This window comes from Podarcis erhardii, assembly GCF_964252035.2.
Source record: "Podarcis erhardii genome assembly, chromosome: 2".
NCBI classification, from domain to species: domain Eukaryota; kingdom Metazoa; phylum Chordata; class Lepidosauria; order Squamata; family Lacertidae; genus Podarcis; species Podarcis erhardii.
In genome coordinates this window covers 83,714,999-83,736,737 of record NC_138498.1, presented here as the reverse complement: position 1 = coordinate 83,736,737, position 21,739 = coordinate 83,714,999, and the positions used below count along the sequence as shown (strand labels likewise).

At 45.4% G+C, this 21,739-nt stretch overlaps 1 protein-coding gene across 13 annotated transcripts in view; it reads left to right on the top strand.

Annotated features, from left to right (window-relative positions):
- The window catches only part of ERC2 (ELKS/RAB6-interacting/CAST family member 2), a 539,768-nt gene that overhangs the window by 111,618 nt on the left and 406,411 nt on the right, over nt 1-21,739 (top strand). The gene's annotated exons all lie outside the window — the stretch shown is intronic.

Below are 21,739 nucleotides of genomic sequence, written 5' to 3'. Positions count from 1 at the left end.
ATGATACAGTTCCATAGAAATTATTTCAGTTAGCATTAGAATCAAATTGGAGCAGTTTAATCCACTGGAAGAAATGAAAAATACTGCTTTTGAATAAACTACAGTCTATTCAGCCTCATGTAAACATTTATATAAATGTGCACTGTCGGACTTTCCTTTCCATTTTTTCAGCTGGAGGGGTATGTTTCGAAAACTGGACTAAGATTAGCTGGATGCAATACATATTACATATATCCCCTAAGAGCACAATAAATTGTAATGCGGAAACAAAATACTGAGGCATTTGTGCAGTCCCCCCCTCCCCAAATTAGGGATGTTTTAGATTTCTGTCTGACATTCTTGGTTAGAGCTCTCAGAGAAGCATATAATAAAAGCATTATAAACACACACACACACACTAAAACCCTATCTAAAATCTTCCAATTAACTGTAATACAAAGCCAAACCAACAAAAATAGAAAACAAGAATAATGAGTTTATTCCAGCATAACTAAATAGTTCATCAGATCATTTGAACGTCAGAAGACGAATGCCCTCTGGAAGAGCTCTTCCTTTTCCACTTTGCGAGGGAAGGTTTGGCTAGACCTTACTAGGATTCATTTCCATTTACTGTGGTTGGGGCAGGAGTAGCAAATGACCGAAAGCCAGTCCTTTGCAGATGAACTCACAGCGTTGATGGGGACATATGGGGAAAAGTGCTTCTTAAGATAACCAGAGCCCGTACCATTAGTCTACAGTCTTCCACACACTTACCCATGAGTCAACCCCAGTGAAGTCAATGAAAGTTACTTCCGAATAGACAAGTTTACGGTTGCACTGTTGCTGTTTTAAAGTTCAAAGCTATTTCTTGAATTGGCACTGGTTCACTTTATGAGCTGTGGTAATGGTTCCTTCAACTGGCCGCAATCACAAATCTGCATACTGTATTCTGGGTGAGCATTAAAGTGTCTGCATGAAAATGCCCCATATCTCATGCCAGTAATTCTACTTCCCTATTCTATAGTGAGGTTCCTTTCGTCTGAGATTGTCGAGGGATTTTATATGTGGCTTAGCTTTGACATAGGGGATACTTTGTAGGAAAGCACACAGCCCTTAATGCACTCATTTGGAAAAGAACTGCTATATGTTCATAGGATTTTATCTGTAGGGCTGAGAAAAAAATATATAGAAATTGGGGCTGACTTTCTTCTTCCCCAGACCACATAATAATTAAATAAAGGCATATTATATCGGTGTATGCTTCCTAAGAAATCCTAATTATATTATAATGTTATAGGGTAAACATTTAGAAAATGGAATATTTGTGTACAGGGAGTGTAAGTATGAAATAGTCCTAAATCAGACAGTTGTATTTTCCAAATGTAATGACATATATTCAGTCCAACTCTGCTAATGCAAGCCACCCTGCTAACACAGTAGACCCTTGTGCCAAAATCTGCTCTTGTAAATCAGACACCAGCCCCCAGGTAATTTTACGCTTTGGACTCTTAGATTTGTAATTAGGAGGAAGAAACAAGGCTGGAGGTTTTATTTGCACATTCATTTATGGGAGTGCTTGCTGGTTGTTTTATTTTATTTTTTTAAGAAACGGGTATAGATTGCATCACTCGTTGTACCAATGTAGCACTAATCCAAGTAGAATATAAAGAAACAAAAGCATGCATACCAAGTGGCCTACAGATGCTTACATAGGTTGCAGACATACAGAACTTGTGTTTTTGCTTGCAGTCATGGCTAATGCTGTTCAGACATTATGAGGATTATCTGTGTCCTTGTGAGAGTGAGCATCTGCAGCCGCAAATTTTCAGGGGGAGGCACAAAAACAAGCAAGGAGTTATTTTTGATGCATTCCAGAGATAGAGAAAAACATGTAAATAATTGGGCTTTAATCTGAAAAGTTCTGTTGAAGCATTTAAAAAATGTTTATTTCTCTTAAACATACCAATCAGGATGACAGACTGCAAGGGTTCTGTAGCCCTGAAGTCAAAGCCAACGGATAAGATGGTTGTGCAATCTGGCATTTGGTGTGCTGCTGTTAGCAGAATAGTTAAAGAGAGAGTTGCTAAGGATGATCTGAGATGCTAGTGCCATAATGATTCCACCCCTTGCCGCCTTTTAACCAGACACCTAATCATGGGTTTGACCTTGGTCTTTGACATGAATGTTGCAGTTGCTTTAGAGTCTGAGGGCATCTGAATCCCTTAGGAAAATGCCACCATGAAACATTGCAACTTAGATACAGAACTGCATTTCTGTGTTTTTCCATGGATGGTATTTCCTTGAAGTGTTTCCATGCCATTCAGTTGTATTCACTGCGATTAAGTGGGGACATAGCTGTTGTGACTGTCATTATTACGGGGATTATTGTTATGTTTAGTTGTCTGATGCAAGCATCTCAGACAGATTTACAAGTACAATTTGTACATCTTCATTGTTGCAACTCAAGGAAACACCCAAGCTGGTCAAAGTTTTATGACTTTGTTGATGTGCACTCAACAAACAGGACCTTGAAGTGCTCACACAGCATGGATAGTGGTTACTGCAACAAATTATTTTCAGAATTAATTAGCAACCATTTGTCCCTCTTAATGCTTCAGATGTCCCCCACACCTATTCTGGAACTAAGCATAAAACATGTTTGTCCTTTTTATCTCTCGCATACAGTATAGAGGACTGAAGCACATGATAAAATAGGCCTAACAGCTCTAGAGTATCCAAAGGCAAAGTTGGCAGTACAGATGTTTTAATGGACTGTCAGCTTTGTTTTAGTACTTTGTTGTCCTTCCTGGTACTGTGTGGAATCTAAATGACATGTGCAGGGTTGTGCTGGAGTGGGTGTGTGAGAAGCGTTTTGTGTTTCCTTTTTCTTATGCAATGCAGTGTTTCCCAATTTTGGGTCGTCAGCTGTTTTTTTGGACTATAGTTCCCATCATGCCTGACCACTGGTCCTACTAGCTAGGGATGATGGGAGTTGTAGTCCAAAAACAGCTGGAGACCCAAGTTTGGGAAACACTGCTATAAGTGTGAGGACTTTCCTCTTAGAATGCAAGCAGGCCTTCCAGGAGCAGAAGATGCCTCCTCTTCCATGGAAGGAGAAACCTTAGGCCCAGGAGCTAAATATGGCCCTCCACCCTTTCTTTCTGGTACTCTCCTTAGTCATCCCCCCTTTCCCTAGGCCACACCCCTCACTGGCCCTCCTTTGCACTCTGCCCAAGTGTTTTTGTCTGTCTGCAATGTATCCTTGAACTCTGGCAATGCCTGTGATACTACCTGGATTGAGGATGGGGTGTGTAAGAGTGACTGCAAAACTAGCCTACAGTACAATGGTAACATTTCCATATTTTGCTCTGCTCCCTTTTGCCTCCGACCCCACCACTGGTATATGGCTCCGTGGAAGGTTTCCAAGGAGAGAATGTACTCCTCAAGCTGCAAAACTTTCTTTGTCTCTGGTTTAATTCCACGGTGTCTTGTTTTTACTTTGTTAAGGATAAAAGTGGCAAGTGTGGTGAAGAAAACAGTGGATTTTGGATAGCAGTGATATCTGACTAGTGTTAGCCAGTCAAAGTGGACTGCACTGAGTTGAATGGATGAATGCTCTCACTCAGTCTAAGTATGTTCCTATAACTTTGCCTTAAAACCACCTTCTGGTTTGCATTTACTCTATTGCAAGGGGTCAAACCTTGTGCACGGGTTTGTCAGTGCTTAAGTTTTTTTACAGCTTTTACATAAAGCATGCCACAGTGTAAGCTATTGGCTTAAGATTTGTGATAAACGCTTTTAGTGCTAGTTGCAGTCATCCTGACATTTTTATGATATGAGCTTTGATATGCAGAATAATGGGAATTTGACCTTGTTTAAGATTATTGTGTACTGGTAAAGGATTGATTGGACAATTTGCCCGCAGGAACATCCATTTATTCCCATGTTGTCTAGATCTGATAAAGCTAATCACACATATCACATTGCCACAAATCTTTTTACTGTGGTGCCAAATATTTTGAGTAGTAGGAAGTTCGAAGACTTCTAGGCATCTTAATATACAGGAGAAGGAACAATCAAATTCATTTATTCAAGTACTAAATATCACATATATCTGAATGTAACAGCAGCTGAAAAAATGATAGTGGGTGTTGTCAATCCATATTTGAATTGCAGAATGTGATATTTGGGGTGGGTGGGAATCTCTAGAAGGCATATATTTATCCTCTCATTTTTGTAAAATTTCATTTTTGCTTGATGGCACAGGGTCAGCCTTACATAGTAAAACCCTCCAAGTAGTGGCCAAATATATCCTGTAACTTGGCCTATGAGTTGCAGATGGTCTAAAAGTGCTATCATATACATGTCTGCTTAGGAGTAAGCACCATGGGAATGAATGGACTTACTCCTATTTAAATGTATATTGGATTGCAACTTGTGCCTTGTAGTTTTTAAAACCCATATTTGTCATTGTGAATGCTTTAATGGTGGAGTTGAAAGTAAGAGACAATCACAGTCTTGTTAAATTATGTGCTAGATTTGCCATGAGATTTACATTTTTTGGTATATTATACAAAATTCTTTTTTTTTTTTTTTTTAGAAACATACTCCCTGAATTCTGGATTAATCTAGGTTTCTCACCTGGTAGATTCTATTAACATGCTAATGCTGTCATGTGGATTTTTTTCAACCTATACTGACCCAATGCCCATAAACGTTTATCCTTGTAACTCCAGAGATGATTGTAATCCATATGTGTACAGTGAAACATGAGGCTTGGTAAATGCATGCTGCTCACACTCTGACAATACACTTGAGTCCAAAGTCACCAATATTCATTCAAGTACAGTATAAACCGCATTTGGCAAAACCCTGACTGCTAAGTGTTGAAAAGTTAATGGAGTTGAGAAATAATAGAAAACAGGACTTCTTCCAAAATGAAAATGAACAAGAATTCCCTTCACTGGGAGGAGACTCCTCAGAGGTATGGTGGATATTTACATTGTGTGTTTAAGCCACTGCTACTTTGTGCTTCAAGAACAGCACATGCCAGGGCTTAATTTGCGCCAGACTATTCTTCATCTATGTTGTGCTGGAGGACAGAGGTCTGACTTCCTCACTTCACAGCACCTTGAAATATAAACCCCAAGAAAAGAAGAAAGCTCCCATATCAAGAAATGTGATATAGAAATGTGATCAATCAGTCCCCACTACCTATGGAACCATGAGTATGGAAGTGCACAAATTATGATGGTGAACTTTAGTGAAAAGAGGACTATTTGCACAGAGGAAGTACTTGATGTTGGAAAACGCCCTGAGGGTGCCCCTGCAGCCCCGAACTCCGAGCGTCCTCCAGTATACACAGCTCTGGAAAAGGCATTTCCCTTCTTCTCAGTGCGCTTCAGCGACATATATCAAATGATATATGTTAAGTTGTGGGTGAACATATCAGACGACACAGCGATTCTTCAAACAGCTATTGTTTATTCACAGGCCAGGACAGAACTGAACTGAAGGGTTCAGTCAGCCTGTTTATATAGAGCTCCAGTACAATGTAACTGTAACAATTTTCTAAAACTATCCAATCACTGAACGTCACTTTCGATCCCTTATTTGCATAACTATCTACAGTATCCCCCTGCTGGCCCAGGGTGAGAACTTCAATACATAACACCATATGCACAGTAATCTTCTAGCATAACACAGCAAGAAACATGAGACATTGTAGAGCTAATCTACGTATTTATTTACACACTATGTACAGACAAATGAATCATGGCACCCTCTCTCTCCAGCTCGGGAGGAAAAACCGGAACAAGTAAAAGCAAAAGTACAGTACAATAGTACATACACGGAAGAGATAAGACTGTCTTCCGTTCCCATGGTCTTCCCAGACAGGCATGTGATTTACACCAATCTCATCTGCATCATCGGAGGCGTGAAATACTAACACTTGACACACAAACGAAAAACTACAACTGAAATTAAAAATAAAGCAGGAGGGCCAGATGGATGACAATTGTGTTATCTGAACCCTCATAGATATTTCTCCTTAGGACTTCAGAGATACAAACCCCATCAGGATTCACTGCTGTCCACTGTGTGTTTCTTGGTCACCAGAGAGGGTTGGTCCATGCTTCAAAGCTACTGAACGTATTTTCTCTCATTCCCTTATGCATTCCAATACATGCAAAACACTTCCAGCATACATGGCCACAGATTATTTCTCTCTCCTCTTTGATTGTGAAAAACTGAACTGGCTTAACACCTGTCCTCAACAGATTGGAGTTGTAGTGTCTCCCACACAGGAGACACAGGGTAAGTATGCAGTTTGCATTATGGACTTATTGGCAACAACCTTGCTCTATTTCATTTTTTATTGCCTGTTAATCCCAACCTTTCTTCAAACTTGTTCAAGCTCTTTCCAAATGGCAAATGGAATCGGAGCAATCTTTTTCAGATAAACACTAAATGCTTCGCTCAGTTATTGCTGTTGCTGTCCAGTCATCACCAACCCATTATTCTCTTCAGGAGCAGAGCTGGGGAGTGGAACAAACAGAATATGAAGACAGAATGCAACAACCTAGATGGTATAAGTGAGTATTGCCTTAAATATAGCATTATTTTACTGTTATTCCTTAAAGACAGTGCAAACATCAGAGGAACTCCCAATGGAAGAGTGGGAAGCTGGGATAAGGCACGTGGAATGCAAGGACAACTCTCTTTCTCACATACAACCACAGATAAGCACCTAGTCTCTGGATATATCGGTTACAGCTGCTACATTCATGATTATCACAATGTCTCTCCTATTTTCCCACAGGAAACCAGGAAGCAAGGGTACTCTCCACTGAATGCAGTGAAAGATGCAAGCATGGCCTCTCCACTGAATGCAATGAAAGATGCGAGCATGGCCTACAGTGGCAGCAGAAACCAATGGGAAGCCAGTTCTTTCCATGTGAGGTTTTCACTGTTGGCCTCCCAGGGCTCCTGTGTTTTTCAAAAGTGCACAGTAGATGGAAATCTAACAGGTTTCGCTGTGCTTTCCATGAAGCAGCAATAATGAGGGGAGTTGCACCTGTAACTCCACTGTCTGCCACACATCTTGTACAAGCATAGAGGCCCTGCAAGAACAAAAAGTTGGCAACCACATTCCTCTGTGAACTTACTCTACAACTGATGCTGGCTGATAATTGCTGTGACTGAGCTGTGTCTCTGTTTTGATTATGGCTAGCTGATTCCTCCCTTCACCCCCCACGTGTCTCAACGCGGGTGTCTTCCTGATGGGTCTGTCTAGCAGACTTTCCCCTTTATCTGCTTTGCTTACATCTGTTTTAGACTATGCTTTTTGTTGAGTTGATTCACATGCAGATATTTTGGAATAGCCAAGTAGCTAAACATCATTTAACAATGAAATATGTGAAATAAAGTGCTACGACTTCTGTTTCATTATTCCACTCCAGAAGGGAAGCTCTGGTAATCTTTGTGTTCCGTCTTCTTCCTTTTTTCAATGCAAACTTTGTTCTTCACTTTCTTAAAATACTTCTAACAAACAATCCCGTACATCCCCACACCCAACATTCCGCGCATATACAATGTAAAAACCATACAGTCAAACATTTTCTGTGTCCCTTCTTGAGCTTGGATTTTGCTGAGAATTATGACTGACATTTTAAAACTTCTTAATGAGCTTTCCTGGGAGCATGCTGCTGTGGCAGTTCAATACTGTTCTGTATCAATAGTAATGTTTTTAAAACATTTTCATTAAATCTTCAATCTACTTAGTCTGCACTTCCTTTGCAAAATTGTGCTTATAAACTTAGAGAAATGCTAAGCTGATTTTAGAATAATAATCAGACAAGCTACTGAGTTCTTGACTATTTGTGGGCGCTAATTTGAAAGCTATATTATAGGAACGTGTGATTTACCTTTTAAAAAAATAAAAAATAAGGCTTAAGTATTCTATGTCTGGGTAAATTTGTTGTTTTTTTTTAAATCTCTTGAATAGTTGAGCAGAAAGTCAGTATTCAGCTGATCAGACTGAATTGTTGATTAGACCTATTATTGCAGAAGCCTTGAAAAAAACAAGGAAGTTATTTAGTGATGGAATCAGAAGAACTACTGAATACAGAAGTTTAATTAAAAGAAGTGAGAAGGCACAGACTGTTTTTTTTTAAAGAAATGAACACGGATATGCTGTTAAATGGAATGTTTTCTATCAGAAGGTTTAATTACATCAGGGATAGGTTCTTGCAGTTCTTGAAATACTAGCCTATGAACAATCCTGATGTTTCCTTTCCAAGCTCTCACTGTAAACTGAAAAACACTGGAGTTAGCAGTAGTGTGATTCTCAAAAACATCAAATTATTCTCTTTAACTCTTCTCTAAAGAGTCAGATGCCATTTAGTAGTTTCTTCATTTAAGACTTTTGGACAAAGTATATAAAAATACCACTGTTGCAGATCACAGATCTGTTTAGAATTGAATTAATTCTGTTCTATAGCCCCTGAACATTTCCCAACAAAAATTAGTACAGTAGGCAGTTTAAATTAGAACTACAACTAACTCCATTTAAAAAATAAATAAATCTCAGAAAGCCAATTGTTTTAAATATTCATCTTCAATACTGTCACAGCCACCCAGGTGGGTCCCAGCTCACGAGAGACCTTACTCCGTTATAGTTTACTTACAGGAAAAGTTTATTGAAGATAATCGCTTCTTTCACAGTTCAGCATTGTGGCTGTACGTCTGTCACGTTAGACCGCCGAAGTCCCCCTCTGACTCCTCCCCTCCTCCACACCAACTTAATAGCCTGGCTCTAGACCACCTCTTCCTCTCCTTTCTTTTCCGCAGGGTCTTTCTGCCCCCCTGGGTTCTCTCTTTCCGGGATTCGCCTGAGGCTGAATCCTCTGCCGCCTCCTGCCCCCTCCTTCTGGCTTTGGGGCCGGGCTCCTCCTCTGAGCTTTCCCCACTTCCGCGCGCCTCTATGTTTGAACTTGGCGCGCGTACGTTGCTTTTGACCTTTCCTTCGTCCTCTATACTGCCCCCTGTTCCACTCTCTACCCTTTCCGGCTGAACACCTTGCTCCAACCCCCTCTCTCTGTTTTCTCCTGTTCCTCCTCCCTCCGAGAGGCTGACAACTCCACCCCCTTTACTCCGTTCCGGCTGAGACCCCTCTGACAGCGTCTGTGCTTCACTGGGCTTTCTCCCCTCCTTTCCTGACTTTTCACAGCTTCTCTCTTCTCCTGCTTTTCGCCTGATCATGCTAGCTCCCTTTTGGGAATCCTCTGACTCACTGCTTAGGCTCATAGATTCCCTTCGAATTCCGTCATCTTCTTCCTCGTCTCTCTCTCCCTCCTCCCACTCGCTTTCCGTCTCCTCTGCCATCTCCTCACTTCTCCCAGAAACCCTGACATCCATCCCCCCCTCGAAGCCCCCCCTTCCCCCCTCCCGGTCGCTGGGTGCAGGTTGAGGGAAATGTGGTTCTTCCTGGGTCGGTTCAGGATACCGGGTGTCCACGTCAATCTTCTCCTCTGACAGCTCCGTATACGTGTGTTCGAACTCGGGTTCCCCCCCTGAAGGCATCACAGTCTCTTCCTCCCTCACTGCTTCTCCTGGCGCTGCCTGCCAAGGACCTATCATCCACCTCTGACTCCATACCTCCCTTGGCTGATCCACCCACCAATAAGGGTTTGTCTCTCCCCCCCCCAGGCGGGGATCCCTGGTCGGGCTTGTTTTGGGCGTAGAGCCCTCGGGCGAGGAGAAACCCCCGAACGTGCTGCCCGACAAAGTGGGCGTGAAAAGCCAATCATCAAAATACTCCTCGGGCATGGGTTTGTGCGGAAAAATTGCATGAAACTCCTCCTTCAACAGGGGTTCGTCCAAAGCGTAACCCGGCACCCAGCTATTTGCAGAGACTGGAGTGCCTTCCCTGGCGAGAAAATATTCAACTCCCTCCTCCCCCCATCGTGAATCCAGTATCTCTGTGACCTCATTAAGAGGTTCTGGTCTTGGCGACTCCCCTCCCTCAGGCGCCCTTCTACGTGGCTCTGGAGGTGCTCCTGACTCTTGAAACCTGTGTGGGGCTTTGTAGGGAGTGAGCACCGACCTATGAAAGACCGGGTGCACCCTGGAGCCCTCCGGAAGGGCTAGGCGAAAAGCCACCGGATTGATCTTAGCCTCAACTTGATATGGTCCTAGCTGCCTGTGTTCTAACTTCTTTTTGGCCAACGACCTGGCCGGCATCGCGTGGGCTGCTAACCATACCCAGTCCCCAACCTGAATGTCTTCCCCCGCCCTTCTGTGTTTATCGGCTTGCACCTTATACGCCTGCTTTGCCAGCTCCAAATGTCTCCGCAGCTCCTCGTGCACCTCTTGCAACTCTGCTGCAAACTGGTCGGCATTTTGAGGTCCCCCCCCTTCAGGTGCTGTAAAGCTCGGGAAGGTTCTGGGATGACGTCCATAGTTCGCGAAGAAAGGCGTCACCCCGGTGGATGCGTGCTTCGTGTTGTTGTAGGCGAACTCAGCCATCGGCAGGTAGTCCACCCACGCCGCGGGTCGCTGGTTGGCGTAACACCGTAGGTACTGCTGCATGATCGCGTTGACCCTCTCCGCTTGACCGTTGGTCTGTGGATGCCTCGCCGACGTCAGGTTGATCTTGACGTGCAAGATGCCCAGAAGCTTCCGCCAGAAAGTGGAAACAAATTGGCGCCCCCTGTCGGACAAGACGGACTGCGGTAGTCCATGCACTCTGAAGACGTGATCGATGAAGAGCTTTGCGGTCTGTTCTGCCGTCGCCACCTTGGCACAAGGAATGAAGTGCGCCATCTTGGTGAACAAGTCCACAACCACTAACACCGCCGTCTTACCTCTGGAGCTGGGCAGGTCTGTAACAAAGTCCAACGCTACCCTCTCCCACGGTTGCTGCGGTGTCTCCAGCGGTTCTAACAATCCCGCCTGCTTCTGATGCACTGGTTTGGACCTCTGGCAGATATCGCACCTGGCTACGTAGTCCGCCACCTCTCCTCTCATCTGGGGCCACCAAAAGTCCCTTGCCACCAACTCCATCGTCTTCTCTTTGCCGAAATGGCCCGCACTCGGGGCATCGTGCAATTGTTGCAAAACCGTGGCGCGAAGCTCGTCGGTGGGCACGTAAAGGGCGCCCTTGCGAGTCAAAAGTCCATCCTGCAACTGAAACTCATTGTTGTCAGGCGACCCTCTGCGGAGCTCCTCCATCTTGGATTGTGCAAACTGATCCTCTTGCAGCGCGCGTCGCACCGCGTCCAGGTCGACTGCGATGGTAGCGCACGTCCACGCCTGCGGTGCGAAAATGTACTTTGCTGCGATTGGAGCTACTTCCTCCAGGTATTGAGGCTTTCGGGACAGCGCGTCTGCTATAACATTGGAGTCTCCAGGGATGTATTCTATTTTGAAATCGAAATCCGCAAAGAATTCCGCCCAGCGCATGTGTCGTTGGGTTTGCAATTTAGCCGTCCGCCAATACTCCAAGTTCTTGTGATCCGTGCGGACCTGCACCGTGTGCTTGGCTCCTATCAAGAAGTGTCGCCACGCTTTGAAAGCTGCATGAATGGCCAACAACTCCCTGTCCCATATGGTGTAGTTGCGCTCCGTCTTGCTGAGCTTCCGGGAGTAGAATGCACCCGGTCTCCAGTTGCCTTGCGAATCCTCTTGCAAGAGGACGGCCCCAACTGCTCTGTCTGATGCATCTGTCTCTACCCGCATGGGCCTGCCAGGATTCACGTGCAGCAGCTGCTCCTCGGAGGCGAAAAGGCTTTTAAGCTTCCGAAAGGATCGCTCTGCTTGTTCGGTCCAGACGAACTTCTTCTTCTTGGAACTGAGGGTGTCAGTGATTGCCGCCGTCGCGTTTGCAAAACCTTTAATAAACTTGCGATAAAAATTGGCAAAGCCGATGAACCTCTGGACCTCCTTCCGATTTCGAGGGCTCTTCCAGTCCAACAGCGCTTGGACTTTAGTCTTGTCCATGGCCAGTCCCTCGTCGGACAGCTTGTAGCCAAGGAAATCTACCTCTCTCACATCAAACTGGCACTTCTCCAACTTGGCGTACAGCCTGTGTTCCTTCAGCCTCTGCAGAACTTCCTTCACGTCCTTATCGTGATCCTCTGGCGATTCCGAGAAAATCAGGATATCGTCGAGAAAACAGACACACTTCTTGTAGAGGAGACCTGCCAGGACGTGATGCATGAATGCTTGGAAAACATGGCTGCCATTTTGTAGACCGAAGGGCATAACTCTGTATTCGTACGTGCCCAAAGGAGTGAACATGGCCGTCTTCCACTCGTCGCCCTTCCTGATGCGGATGAGGTTGTAAGCTCCACGTAAATCCAGCTTGGTAAAAATCTTCCCCCTCCTGACTGTAGCCAAAAGGTCGTCAATTTTGGGCATGGGGAAGGCCTTGGGCTTAGTTAGTCTGTTTATGAACCGGTAGTCCACAATGAGCCTCTTCTGGGGCGTGTCTTTCTTTTTCACAAAGAAAACAGGACTGCCTCCCGCTGCTTTAGATTCCTGGATGAATCCGCGCTTGAGGTTGTGTTCTATGAACTCCCGAAGCTCTTGCAGCTCGTCTTCCGACATGGAGTACAGCTTGGCAGTTGGCAACTGCGCGCCTGGCACTAAGTCAATCGCGCAGTCGTAAGGTCTGTGAGGCGGCAATTTGTCAGCTTCCTTTTCGCAGAAAACCTCCAAGAACTCCGCGTACTTGTGAGGAACCGCTTGCACCATACTCAGATGCAGCTGCTGTTCGGCTTCTCCTCCTTGATCGGTTTGGATGCAATTCTGGGCGCAATACGATGAACAAAAGGTGATCTGCCTCTGGTACCAAGCAACCGCGGGACTGTGCCTGTCCAGCCAACTCATGCCCAACACGATGGGCGTGTCCGATAAGTGGGTGACATTGAAACTAATAAGCTCTCGATGGTCTCCAATTTGCATCATCATGGGAGGGGTTTGCTGCACCACTTGCCCCCCCAGCAACTTCCTGCCGTCTACCGTGACCACGTTCAGAGGCGTCGTTGCAGGCAGGAGCGCTATGTTATGCTGCTTGACGAACTGTAATCCCACGAAATCGGCGTTGCTTCCCGAATCGATGGTTGTTGGAACCTCGAGAAGTCGCCCATCAGGCAGCTGGAGTGTTGCTGTGAGTAAAACTGCTGGTTTGGGAGGTAAAGGGTCCATGCGCTGCAAGGATGCTGGGGACTTCTCTACAGATCCGCCTGGCTGAGCCCCAGTAGCTCTGCTTCCAGCCAGGCACTGCAGTTTCCCTGAAGCTGCTCCTCTGATTGCACCTCTGCTGTCACAGTTGCTAGTGCTGCAGTGTGCTTCTGGAGCCTCTGGGGGCACTCTTTCGCCATATGGTGTGCACTGTCGCAGATGTAACACTTCCTGGTCCCTCTAGGAGGCTTCGCTTTGGCTGCAGCAGGGATGGGGCTCTGGGATGGCTTTTGAGCCCTAGCACCACCAATCTCCATTGGCTCCTCGCCTTCCTTCCCCATTGGTGAGGGGTGCGCACGGCTGAAATCCCTGTGCACAAAAGGGAGAGCTTTTGCTTGCGCGCGCGCTTGGGGCCCCCCCTCCTCGTGCCACGGACGTCCCTCATGTCGAATTCCTATAGCCAAAGCCCGTTGCACCACGTCTTCCAGGGTCTGGGGTCTGTCCCCCCTTGCGATCTCATCCTTGACGGAGGGGCTCAATCCCTCCCAAAAAAGATCCCTGACCGGTAGACTGTCCTTCGGCCAATCTAAGGCGGTGAGCAATGCAAAAAATTTAGAATGATATTGGCGTACAGTGGCTCTCCCCTGCCTCAGCCCGTGCATCTGCCGGCGCGCAATGTCCTTATCCACAGAGGATTGAAAACAAGCATCCATTGCCTTGATAAACGCATCTGCAGTGCGACGGGCTGGTCCATCTTCGCGCCACAGATTGCGTAGCCAAGCCCTGGCCTCCCCATGCAGGTGCGAAACAATAAATCCCACTCTCTCCTCCTCATCTCTAAAATCATGACGGAGTAAATGCAGTGCATACACGACATCTGCCCTGAAGTTGGGATAGTCTTGCAAGTTGCCATTAAAATGCGAAACTAGGGCACCCCCCCTCCTTCCAAGCGCAATGCCCTCCGCTCTGGAGCCCGGGGTCCCCGCCTTGTCCGCATTTTCCCACCTTGCTTGCAAATCCTGGCACGCTTTCTCCAAGTCAGCATTCTTCTTCTGCGAAGCAATGACTGCCGTTGTGAGAGTGGTAATCTGATCCCGGAGTGCAGCCAGCTGTTCCTCAGCACTCATGGCTGCCCCGTTCGTGAGCTTCGCAAAAAAAAATTTTTGCTTTCAGAGGGAGGGGGACTTTCTGTCACAGCCACCCAGGTGGGTCCCAGCTCACGAGAGACCTTACTCCGTTATAGTTTACTTACAGGAAAAGTTTATTGAAGATAATCGCTTCTTTCACAGTTCAGCATTGTGGCTGTACGTCTGTCACGTTAGACCGCCGAAGTCCCCCTCTGACTCCTCCCCTCCTCCACACCAACTTAATAGCCTGGCTCTAGACCACCTCTTCCTCTCCTTTCTTTTCCGCAGGGTCTTTCTGCCCCCCTGGGTTCTCTCTTTCCGGGATTCGCCTGAGGCTGAATCCTCTGCCGCCTCCTGCCCCCTCCTTCTGGCTTTGGGGCCGGGCTCCTCCTCTGAGCTTTCCCCACTTCCGCGCGCCTCTATGTTTGAACTTGGCGCGCGTACGTTGCTTTTGACCTTTCCTTCGTCCTCTATACTGCCCCCTGTTCCACTCTCTACCCTTTCCGGCTGAACACCTTGCTCCAACCCCCTCTCTCTGTTTTCTCCTGTTCCTCCTCCCTCCGAGAGGCTGACAACTCCACCCCCTTTACTCCGTTCCGGCTGAGACCCCTCTGACAGCGTCTGTGCTTCACTGGGCTTTCTCCCCTCCTTCCCTGACTTTTCACAGCTTCTCTCTTCTCCTGCTTTTCGCCTGATCATGCTAGCTCCCTTTTGGGAATCCTCTGACTCACTGCTTAGGCTCATAGATTCCCTTCGAATTCCGTCATCTTCTTCCTCGTCTCTCTCTCCCTCCTCCCACTCGCTTTCCGTCTCCTCTGCCATCTCCTCACTTCTCCCAGAAACCCTGACAAATACTGTTGTTATAATTTTTTATTCCTTGCCCTGCCATATCATTTTACAGGATCTACCTGTTTGTTTATCAAGAGAATTTAGATTTGTGGAAATTAATAGTTGGCCACATATTTTGCAGCAGGGTGTGGGGGAGACACATCCTGAGGTAAATGTGGCCTACATGTTGTCTGTCAATCTGCAAGCTCTCCACAGATGCTGACCTATGTAAGTCACAGTATCCTAGAAATTAGAATTCCTAGAATTATGTATTCATTTAATGGAATTAACCATAGCAATTTTTTCAGGCAGTCTTCTCTTACCGTGGTTACCATTGCCTGAGGGGAGAGTTGAATGAATGCTTTCTGGCTCCGCCTTCTCCATCACATCACTATTGTTGCTCTTGCAGCTCTCAATGTGTTTGTGGTTGAACTTCAGTAGCTGGTTTTTACATAACACTAAGTCAGGGCTAATATGAACCATAGTTAATGTTAATCATAACAACCCTAATAAAGCTGAGGCATCACTTAAACCTTCTCTTTTTTACACACACACCCTGTCCCCAATGCTCATTAAAGCAAACACAAGTAAGGGAGAACTGCTCTTGACTCAAGGCTCTGCAGTTTTGGGGCACTGATAGTTCTCTAACCATAGTTACAAGGAGGTCCAGCATTCTGCACAATGCTGGGCAATAGTTAACTTTAAGGTTTATAAACCAACTGCCCTTTAACCATAGGTAATATATCCAAGACATTATGAGGTAGCCTGCGTGTGGGGTAGAGCTCAGCAGAGACTCCCGCGGGGGGTCTTCACCCTGGTCCGCTTTTTGGGCACAAATTAGGCCTGCCTCCTAGACGGGCACCACAGTTGGATTCTCATTCTCCCACCCTACCTCCCTGTGTTTTTGCTTTATTTTGTAAACTTTGTTCTGTTGGTTTGTGTGCAGACCTTGCTATGGAAGTTTTGGTCACTGTATTTGGGGCCAGGAAGAAAGTTTGTCTTCAGACAAACTGGCTGGTCTGGAGGCAGGGGCATAGGAAGGGGAGTGTGGGGTGTGTGGGCTGCCCCGGGTGTCATCCTGAAGGGGGGTGACATTCAGCGTGGGCTCCCCCACAACTCCCCCAAGCCCAGCTCCACCACTGTCTGGATGTTTCCGCCTGCCTCATAGAAATTGTCACAACTTGGGCAGATAAGGCATTGGGTAGGTTCCTTAGTCTGGGACACGTGGGGTATTGTATGTATTTGTCGACACCCCCACAAAACAGGGTATCCCACAAAAGGGATCCTAGTGGAGGTGTTTCTGTCCATACGCCCAGACTGGGGCCAAAGGACATAACACTCCCCAAGGTGGTGATCCTGATGGTTTGCTCACTGCACCTGGGCAAGCAACCTACAAAATCCATGCTCGAGTCAAAATGTTTTAAATTGCATCTTAAATGAACGTTTTAAATGTGGCACGATGGGTCAGGGCATCTTGCTGCCAAACCAGAAGGTTGGTAGTTTGAGCCCATGCAGGGATGGCTGTGGGCAGGATTCCTGGGTGATTCTCGGGCATCCCTTCCAACTCCACAATTCTGTGATTCTATCAGAAGAACCGTAACAGAGAAACTCACATATTTAAAGGATCTTGCCATGGACAGAAAAAATAAACCCACGGGAAAGCCTTTTGTTCTGAACGGAACACTATGGCCACTGTGCTTGAAAAGTCTCTTCTCTTTTGCAGTTCTGAGTCAGCGTTAGGCCCTTTCCCAGCTGTCTGTGGGCTGACATTGATCTGGAACCAAATTTGTGCTTTCCTCCATCTGAGATGTGTCTGGAACAAACCCCGCAACGTGGCATTTCTCTAATCATCGTTAGAATTAAACAAGCAGAAAGGGTACCTTTCCCATCCTTTTTGTAATGAACACTTTCACCCTTAAGCAGATACAGTGGTACCTTGGGTTAAGTACTTAATTCGTTCTGGAGGTCCGTTCTTAACCTGAAACTGTTCTTAACCTGAAGCACCACTTTAACTAATGGGGCCTCCTGCTGCTGCCGCGCCGCCGGAGCACGATTTCTGTTCTCATCCTGAAGCAAAGTTCTTAACCCGAGGTACTATTTCTGGGTTAGCGGAGTCTGTAACCTGAAGCGTATGTAACCTGAAGCGTATGTAACCCGAGGTACCACTTTACATTAAATCATGACCAAGTAAATGATCAGATTTTTCAAATACCATTGGATGTCAATTTTAAAGCTCAGTCAAATTGGGATGGCGCAATGCATTGGCACCTTTGTTATGCTGTGGAGGTGTTGGGCTGCTATTACATATGCCCCAACGTGCTGTCATGTTATGGCTTCGCCATTTTTTACCTAGGACTGGTTGGTGCGTGGATGTGGGAGATGAACTTCATTCCTAATGGAGACACCATCCACTGATGGATTAGAAAGAGAAATGTCTAACTTTGTGCACTTTTGTGCAGCTTAGTCAGGACCACAACACAGGAAAAATAAAAAGTGTTATCACATCTGCATTGAATGGAAGTAGAGTGAAATGCAATGAACTTAAAACCTTAGCTTTTTGAGCATTTATTTTGCTTAGCATGCTTGCCAGCAGAATAAGGATAAACATCCAGACTGAGGATAAGATAAGGAGAGCCCTGCAGGCCCATCTACTCTAGCATCCTGTTCTCACAGTGGCCAACCAGATGCCTATGGGAAGCTGCAAGCAGGATATGACCACAACAGCACTCACTCCATTTGTGCTCTCCAGAAATTAGCATTGAGAGGCCCACTATCTCTGATACTGGATGATATAGTCGTCATGACTAGTAGCTATTGATAACCTTATCTCCATGAATTTCTTTAATCCCCATCTAAAGCCACCCATGGCTACATCTTGCGGTAGCAAATTCCAGTTCAACTATGTGCTGTGTAAGGGATATGTGCTTTTGTCAGTTCAGAATCTTCCGACATTCATCTTCATTGGATCACCCCAAGTTCCCATACAATGGGAGGCAGAGAAAGATCTACTTTCTTCGCACCATTTACGTACCTCTGCCATGTCCTCCCTCTTTTACTCCTCCTAAAAAAGCCTCAAATGATGTAACTTTTACTCTCAGGGGAATTGTTCCAGCCCCATGATAGGGTTTTTTTTGCCCCCCTTTTTTAACCTTTTCCAGATTTACAGTATTGTTTTTGAGGTGTGCAAACCAGAGTATTCAAGAATGGCTGCGCCACCATACGTTCGTATAATCGCATTATGATATTGGCAATCTTATTTTCAATCCTTTTCCTAACATAGAAATGCCTTTTTTCACAGCTGCTGCACAATGGGCAACTACAACTCCAAAGTGAAAATCTTGGCCAGTCACTGCCAGTTCAGATCCCATAAGTGTATATGTGATTTTTGGGGGGGGTATGTGTGTGCCCCAATGTGCATCATTTTATACCTGCTTACATTGAATTGCATTTGCTATATTAATTCCCCTGCAGTTTGGAGAGATCCTTATGGAGTTCCTCCTAGTCCCTTTTGTTCTTATCACCCTGAACAATTCCATGTCATTGGCAAACTTAGCTACCTCACTACTCACACCTAACTAGATCATTTAGGAAAAGGTATGTATTATAGAAACTTCATAAAATATTCAGAATGTAATCTAGGTAATTGTTTAATCAAGCTATCTTCCACAGGAGTCGTGAGGGGAAAAATAGAAATTACATTCCCAAAAAAGAACACCGCAAATAGGCATAATGAATACAACAAAATAAACCCACCTTCCGGTTACAGAGCTAATTATACACAGAACAATGTGTGGCTTGTTGGAAACTTAGAAACGTTTGAATCCAATTGGAAGGGTTTTCCTACGCAAAATAATAAACTGCAAGTCACTTTCTGATCTTCTCCAGAATTCCATTGTCTGTTGCATTTTACCATCAGGAATAGGGAAGAAAAGCTTTTAAGCAAGTTTGATTTATACTGCAAACAGGAAAAGTATTATGAGGCAAGTCTGCATCTTATGATAGACATCTAGGAATACTCGTCTCTGAAAGCCTATACATCTTTGACATAAGGGGTGGAAACTCTGGCTTGTGTCCATGGACGATGTATGACACTCAGTTCATGTGCCAATTCATCCTAAGTGCCTTTGGGAGCTGTTCAGTTTTCAAACATAATGTAATAGTTGTTGATGAGCTCTGACAGGGTTGCTCTTTTGCATGGCCAACTCCCCTCCCCCCAGCCCTGATATAATTTTTGGCAAATGCTGAAGACACACCTCTTTACTCTAACCTTTGATACCTGAGATGTGTGTTTTGAAGACCCACCCTATTCCTGTGCTTGTAATTTGTTTCAACCATTTTTCATTCTGAATTTTAAATTGTTGTAACCCCACCGCCCTGGGACCTTCTGGTGAAGAGCGGATACAAATGCAGTAAGGAATTTATTGATAATATTGAATAAGGATACAGTGGTTAGGTATTTTAAAGGCATTATACAGTGGTACCTCGCAAGACGAATGCCTCGTAAGATGAAAAACTCACAAAACGAAAGAGTTTTTCATTTTTTGAGCTGCTTTGCAAGACAGATTTCCCTATGGGTTTGCTTTGCAAGACGAAAACGTCTTGCAAGTTTGTTTCCTTTGTCTTGCAAGTTTGTTTCCTTTTTCTTAAACCGTGCATTCACTTCGAGGAGCAACTCATAGCACGCGGTGTGGTAGCCTTTTTGAGGTTTTTGAAGACTTTGGTGATTTTTGAAGCTTTTCCAAAGTCCGTGCTTCGCAAGACGAAAAAATCGCAAGACGAAAAAACTCACGGAACAAATTAATTTCGTCTTGCGAGGCACCACTGTACATTAATGCTCAAACTTTCTCAGTGGATTCAGCTCACTCTCACTTTAGGCTAATCTGGGTGTTACTCTCCCAGAGTGGAATTCCAGAAACAGCCGCCATTTTGACTCCTGCATTTGAAGTTACATATTATTTGACACTCAGCATCTTAATAGACGTATACAGGGCATAACCCAGCCAAGGATAATCACTTTTAAGTCCCATTGGTTTCAGAGGGAGAATTAAATACAGTCTTAAAATATCTTCCAAAAAAGCAATGGTATCTAAACGTTTCTAGCTTTGGTTACATAATAAACTTCGTGATTTACAGCACAATCCTATGCATGCATAAAAGTGCATAGAATTGCAGCACAACTAAGGAATAAACTAGACGAGATGTTAAACGTGGGATTGAATTTAATTTATGCAGGGGGGTTTCTTCTATAAAAATCACCTGTGCCCTTTCCTCCCCATTCAGAATCAGGGGGAGGGGCCTGGCTGTTGTAGTCTAAAATTGAGATTGCCTTGCTCCAGCTGCTCTTAGCCACTGAAGAGAACCTTGAGCAGACACAGCACCTCAGCTCTGCTTCCTTTCTGTACTTTGCCTGCTGATTGCAGCATCTGGGCTTCATGAGGCATGGGACCCTCACCTGTCCCAAGCCTATTCCAACTGAGGAATCACACACCTCCTCCAAGAGCTAGTGAGCCCCACCTGGCCAGCTAGGGAGCTGGACTGTGGGCCTCTGCCTGCCTCAGCCTCCTAGAAGGTCCCTCCTTCTGCTCCCTACGCCTCAGAGCCCACCAAGTTTGTGGAGACAGGGGCCCCTCTGGCTCTGGCGATGGGTCCTGTTTTGGTTCCTGTGCACTGTCTCTGGGGCCAGATTTAGGTTTGATGAGGCCCTAAGCTACTAAAGGTAATGGGGCCCTTTATATTTCCAGCTGTCCTTGTCAAAACAAATTGTCATTGTTTTTTGTGTTGGAATATATGCTATATGGTAATTTATGGACCTAATAGGTATCTAAAGCCATTTGCCACTGTTGGTGTTTGTAGGTTTCATTTTATTTGTTTTTTATCTTATATTTTGGAAATGTACATCCAGGTTTTTTCCCTTTAAATTTTTTGCCCCCCCCCCCAAAAAGAGTGGGCCCCAAGCTATAGCTGGTTTAACTTATACGTAAATCTGGCACTGAGTGTCCCCCATCCCCATGCTATCCTCCATCACGCCGTGAGTACTTCCTACATCAACCTCTCTTTCCTCAACCCCCGGTGTGTCCCACCCGCAGCTTACACCCCTTGCCAGGATCCTCTTCCTCCTCCCGTCGTCCTGCCAGTTCATGACACACTGTGATTTTTCACAAAAGCAATTGCTGCTCACGGGACACATTGCAATAGTTCCTTGTGCATAACATAAGTCCATGCTATATGTCACAGATCAAACCTATCCATTCTTAAGGAAATCAGCCCTGAGTGCTCACTGGAAGGACAGATCCTGAAGTTGGGGCTCCAATACTTTAGCCACCTCATGAGAAGAGAAGACTCCCTGGAAAAGACCCTGATGTTGGGAAAGACTGAGGGCACAAGGAGAAGGGGACGACAGAGGATGAGATGGTTGGATAGTGTTCTCGAAGCTACCAGCATGAGTTTGACCAAACTGTGGGAGGCAGTGGAAGACAGGAGTGCCTGGCGTGCTCTGGTCCATGGGGTCAAGAAGAGTCGGACACGATAAACGACTAAACAACAACAAATATGTCACAGGGAAGGTGCAATTAAAAAAAAGGAATCTGCATTATGTCCAGAAGGTCATCGTCTTCCTT